Here is a 6825-nt window from a genome sequence, read left to right as displayed (position 1 = left end):
CCATCTCCAACGTGTAAACGACTAAGGCCGCCGCCGCCAATAAGTCGACCTCCTTATTCGAGTTGTTTTCAAATCACAATCGATGAAGTCCGCTCATCGAGCTCGGCCGAAACACGACCTCAATAAGCGGAGGGACTAACTGTATGGGTCAGAATCCGACCCCACGACAATTAACGAGGCTAATCCCGTTTTAAGTTAATTCATGATTAATTAGTGGCACGACCACTCAGAATTGACGACGTTTAACTCGCCTCTGGCTCGGTCAACAAGGCCCTGGCCTATCCGCCACTATAGAGGCGAGATCTCAACGTGGTCACGGCCACTTATTGCCAGCTCACAAAGCCCACAGCTATAAATACCAAGAGAGGGGACCCTAGAAAAGGGGGGCTGCTTCTTCACTACGATAGACAGGAGAGAGGAGGGAAAAATATACCCATCTTATGGGAAGAGAAAATACCATTGTAAGGTTCTGAACCTCTTCATGGAGAGGCAGACCAAACAAATATTATCAATAAAGACTTTTAATGTTTCTCCCCCTAATTCTGAGTACTTATTTTCGTTTCTTTCATTTGGTTCAACGGATTATTACGATTTGCTATGATTTTCCCGTGATTATTTGTATTGTTTTGCACTCATAAGATAGGTGATAACTTTTGATCAAACAATTATTATTCAGTAATCATATTGAGAGGTCAGTGATATCCTTAAACAAAACTGTCTTTGTTATCGTCCACGAGTTCTTCCTCAATACTCTCTTATTCATAAGACCGTCTTTTCTTTTCTATATTATCATTCCTACTTTCTGGATGCTGAGTTTCTAATGCTACAACATGGAAAAGAAGCAATATTAAGATTAAATAAAGTACAAGTTAAAGTTTATTGACTTCCATATTGTTAGATCTAATTTTCAATGATAAAAAATAACATTACGTCTTATTGTAGGTATCCAAGTTTAAACACTATGTTAGGCAACGTGTATTAAACCAAAATCAACACTGTTAAGAAAAATAAGAGGAAAAAGAAATAGAATAAATAATTCCGAGTCCACAATTTGCTTGTGTGTCCTTAAGGAATTTTAACCCCCTCACAGTTGCCAAGGTATATGGATTAAATCCTCCCAGGATAAAACGGAATAAACCTTCCTGCGACAGTGGCAATACTAGAAGCAGGATACCAACGAACTCAAAGAGCGGAGCGAATCACACTTACAATTTTCAAGGAACAAGAAAACACAAGACTTTTTGGATTAATGATCTTGCAGAGAGAGGGAAAGTGATTATGTAGTTTCTGAATTTCTGAGTTTTTTAGAATGGAAGCCATGCCTGAATTTATAGGCAATTTTTGGCTTTGTGAAAAGGTATGGTGTCTGTTCACTGTGAACAGACATCTGATAGGAAGACAACGTATTGTCTTTTAACGTTACTTATTAAACTGGGTCAACTAATTTAACCAAATAAACCGGGTCAGCTTTTGAAGCCCAACCCAATCCATTTAATTTCCCACCATTACCCAATTCACACTACTCATCTTTAAAGCCCAATGGCTTAAAAGTCCAACAATCCCCCACATGATGGGGAATGGCTATATAAAGAAGAAACATACATGAAAACTGTGTGATTCGCAAGAAAAGATCGACCGCATCTGGATAAGTAGGTTTCCCTTTGAACTTTTCATAGTGAACATATGTCGGATATACTCGGTCAATCGATAGATTTGATATCTTTGAACCGTCGAACTTTGATGTATACCTAAACAATCATATGTCACACAATCGATCCTTAACCGTATTTTGGTTCTCATTGTTGTGTTCGTTTCAGCCATGAACACCGCCTGGTCTCATAAGTGCATAGAAAATCGGCCTTACAGAATTCTCCTTGAAGCGGCTTAAACTTCACACTTACATAGGTGATTCCTAAACGTGTAATCCTATAGATTTACACTATTTGATAAAAACCACATCAAACTTAGGTAATCATTAAATAATGTCTTTAACATTTTATCCTTGTTACTGAACATTGTCTTCATCACGAGAATGGACCAAAATATTATATTTGACAATGTTGAACCGGTCATGCATAACTTTGTTTGCGCTCTTTGAACCTAGATCTCGGACCTCCAAAAATCTAGGTAGAGTTATCACCATGATGACTTGTCCTCGGCCATAGTCCCGTTCCCTTAGATGATTTCTCAACTCCCTCTCTAGTTAGGCCTTTTGTAAGCGGATCTGCCACATTATCCTTTGATTTTACATAATCAATTGTGATAATTCCACTAGAAAGTAGTTGTCTAACGGTTCTGTGTCTGCGTCTTATGTGACGAGACTTTCCGTTATACATAACGCTCCTTGCGCGTCCTAACGCAACCTCACTATCGCAATGTATGCAAATAGGAGCCAAAGGTTTGGGCCAGAATGGAATGTCTTCTAAGAAATTCCAAAGCCATTCAGCTTCTTCACCGGCTTTATCCAAAGCTATAAACTCTGATTCCATTGTAGAGCGAGCTATACATGTCTGTTTGGATGACTTCCATGATACTGCTCCTCCACCAACAGTAAACACGTATCCACTTGTGGATTTTGTTTCTGTTGAGCCGGTGATCCAATTTGCATCACTGTATCCTTCAATAACCACAGGATATTTGTTGTAATGCAAGGCATAGTCTTGGGTATATTCTAAGTATCCCAAAACTCGTTTCATTGCCACCTAATGGTGCTTGTTGGGATTACTTGTGAATCGACTAAGTTTACTTATCGCACAAGCTATATCAGGACGTGTACAATTCATTATGTACATTAGGCTTCCCAACACACGAGCATAGTCCAATTGAGACGTGCTCTCACCTTTATTCTTTACAAGATTATGCCTCAAGTCAATTGGAGTTCTTGCACTTTTAAATCCAAATGTTTGAATTTTTCCAGTACCGACTTCACGTAATGAGTTTGTGACAAAGCTGGCCTTGAGGAGTCCTTTGGATTTTAATTCCTAGAATCAAGTCGGCGACTCCTAAGTCTTTCATGTCAAACTTACTAGCAAGCATACGCTTAGTAGCCTGTATGTCGGCAATGTCTTTGCTCATTATTAACATATCATCAACATACAAACATATAATGACTAAATGATTTGGAGTGTCCTTAATGTAAACACATTTATCACACTCATTAATCTTGAATCCATTTGACAACATTGTTTGATCAAATTTCGCATGCCATTGTTTCAATGCTTGTTTTAGTCCATATAGCGACTTAACAAGTCGACACACCTTATTTTCCTTCCCAGGAACCACAAACCCTTCAGGTTTGTGCATATAAATTTCTTCCTCCAAGTCACCATTAAGAAGGCTGTTTTAACATCCATTTGATGGATTTGAAGATCATACAACGCGGCTAAAGCTATCAACATCCGAATAGATGTAATTCTTATTACCGGCGAGTATGTGTCAAAATAATCAAGACCGTCTCGTTGTCTAATCCTTTGACAACAAGTCTTGCCTTATACTTGTCAATAGTACCATCATCTTTCATTTTCCTTTTGAAAATCCATTTGGAACCCAAAGTTTTGTTCCCTGGAGGAAGATCAACCAATTCCCAAGTGTGGTTGTTCAATATGGATTCTATTTCACTATTGATCGCCTCTTTCCAATATTGTGCTTCTGAAGAAGACATTGCTTCCTTAAAAGTTCGAGGCTCATTTTCTAGCAAGAATATCAGGAAGTCTGGACCAAATGAAGTGGATGTCCTTTGACGTTTACTTCTTCTCGGATTTTCCTCATTAGGAGCAATATATGTTGTTTCTTCCCGAGGCCTCTTGGACTTTTCGTAGGATGAGCCACTTTCCTTATTATACGGATAAATATTTTCAAAGAATTCAGTGTTATCTGATTCTATCACCGTATTAACTTGAATCTTGGGATTTTCTGATTTATAAACCAGAAAACGATATGCCTTACTATTGGTTGCATATCCAATAAATACACAATCAACCGTTTTTGGACCTATCTTGACCCTTTTAGGTTTAGGAACTTGTACCTTAGCTAAACACCCCCACACTTTGAAGTATTTCAAGCTGAGCTTCCTTCCTTTCCATTTTTCATAAGGAATGGACTGTGTTTTACTATGAGGTACATGGTTGATTATTCGGTTAGCTGTAAGTATAGCTTCCCCCCACAAGTTCTGTGGTAAACCAGAACTTATCAACAACGCATTTATCATCTCTTTCAACGTTCGATTCTTTCTCTCCACAATTCCATTAGATTGTGGAGACTAAGGGGCAGTTGTTTGGTGAATAATGCCATTTTCCAAACATATTTCTTCAAAAGGAGATTCATATTCGCCACCCCTATCACTTCTTATCATTTTGATCTTTTTGTTTAGTTGTGTTTCAACTTCACTCTTGTATTGCTTGAAAGCATCAATTGCTTAATCTTTATTATTAAGTAAGTAAACATAGCAATATCTTGTACTATCGTCAATAAAAGTAATTGAAATACTTTTTCCCACCGCGAGATGGTGTTGACTTCATGTCGCAAATATCTGTGTGAATTAATTCTAAAGGACTTGAATTCCTTTCAACGGACTTATAAGGATGCTTAGCATACTTTGATTCCACACATATTTGACATTTGGAATTAATGCAATCAAATTTTAACAATACTTCCAAATTTATCATTTTTCGCAATGTTTTGAAGTTGACGTGACCTAGGCGTGCATGCCATAAAGTATTTGACTCAAGTAAGTAAGAAGAAGCATTATCTTTATTGATAGGAACAAAAGGCCCTCATTCAGGTAACCTTTTTCTACATACACATCATTCTTACTTAGTACAACACTATTAGAAACAAAAATATATTTGTATCCATTCTTGACAAGAAGTGCGGTTGACACAAGATTCTTGCGAATTTCTGGAACATGGAGAACTTGGTTTAGAGTCACAATTTTTTCCAATGTCATCTTCAACGCAATCTTGCCAACTCCTTCAATTTTGGCTGTAGACGAATTTCCCATGAAAATTATCTCGTCGAGTCCTGCAGGGGCATAAGAAGAAAATAACTCCTTATTAGCACAAACATGGCGGGCGGCTCCAGAATCAATCCACCATTCTTTAGGATTTCCTACCAAGTTGCATTCAGACAACATGGCACACAAGTCCTCCATTTCGTCAACATTTTCAACCATGTTAGCATGATTCTTCTTCTTCTTCTTTTGTACATCATTCTTTGGTGTACGACAGTCCACGGCCTTATGCCCAGACTTCCCACAGTTGTGGCAATTACCCTTGAACTTTTTCTTGCTTGGGTAATTCTTTGGTCCAAAAGCCTTCTTTCTCTTCTTATTTTGTGGCGCCTCCTCAACAATGTTAGCCCTTATTATTGTCGAGTTGTCACGTGACTTCTTTTCAGCATTTTTGTTGTCTTCTTCTATCCTCAAACGAACAATCAAGTCTTCAAGCGTTATTTCCTTACGCTTGTGTTTCAGATAGTTCTTAAAGTCCTTCCACAGCGGAGGTTACTTCTCAATGAAAGCAGCGACTTGAAAGGCCTCATTTATGACCATACCTTCAATAATAAATTCATAATTAATAATAAGATAAATCTTATTAATAAAATTATTGATTCGGGTCATACATTCAGCAAGGAGGTCATGCACAATGACTTGTAATTCTTGGACTTGAGTTATGATCGACCTAGTGTCAACCATCTTGAAATCCAAAAACCTTGCAGCTACGAACTTCTTAAGTCCGGCATCCTCAGTCTTGTACTTCTTCTCAAGCGGATTCCATAACGCTTTTGAAGTTTCCATGACACTATAGGCATTGTACAAGCTATCTTCCAAAAAACTCAAAATGTAGTTTTTGCACAAGAAATCAGAATGTTTCCATGCTTCAGTTACAACAAGCCGTTCATCATCCGGAGTGCCTTCAGCCATGACCGGAGGATCCTCCTTGATGAATCGCTGCAAACTCAAGGTAGTAAGATAGAAGAGCATCTTCATTTGCCAACGTTTGAAGTCAATACCGGAAAACTTTCCGAGTTTTTCTGCTGGAGCCATAGCATGAGCAGGAGTTGAACGGCTCGACGAGGCAGCAACACTCGTAACAGTAACACCCGTTCCATTAGCATTAGTTTGGTCCTCATTTACCGTTTTTCTGTAAAGTTGGCAACAAACAGAACTTTTTTCAAAATCAGTGAAGGTTTTATATCTTCAAACTGAATACCAAACCAAACATTCAAAACATAAACGGTGAAGTTTATTATATTCTTCAAACCGTATTCAAATTTAATACCCCGGTAAAGTTTTTATATTCTTTAAACCGGAGTAAAAAATATATCGGAGTAAAAAGCAATTAAGCTTTAATCTCCAAAATTAATGCAAAAATAATGCTGCAAAAACAGATTAAACTTGCGGCAGAAATTAACACACTGCAAAATCAGATTAAATTGCTACTGCTGTCCAAAATAAAACAGCACTGAAACATTGTTATCAAAATAAAATTAACTCTAGCAATCGAACTGAAACTAACGTTAACACCAAAAGTGTCTCTTAAACCCTATAATAAAGTTTTAACCAATCAGAAGCAAGTAGCGATTGAAACCAAATCGGATAGAAGCAGCAGTAAACGATTTTGTTCCTTTTTCCTTTATTCTTAAACAAACCAAATTTCAAGGAACAAAATATGAAGCAGCAGTAAACGATGTTTCTTTTTCCTTTATTCCAAATCACAATATTTTTTTTCTTCTTTAAATCGTTTCAAGACAAACACCTGCAGAATTAAACAAAACCCGCAGCAAACACAATTAAACACAAAGACACGCTGCAGTCCAGAAAACGCA

The sequence above is a fragment of the Nicotiana attenuata genome, unplaced genomic scaffold (assembly GCF_001879085.1).
Source record: "Nicotiana attenuata strain UT unplaced genomic scaffold, NIATTr2, whole genome shotgun sequence".
Classification (NCBI taxonomy): Eukaryota; Viridiplantae; Streptophyta; class Magnoliopsida; order Solanales; family Solanaceae; genus Nicotiana; species Nicotiana attenuata.
Note: the sequence above shows the minus strand (reverse complement) of the source record.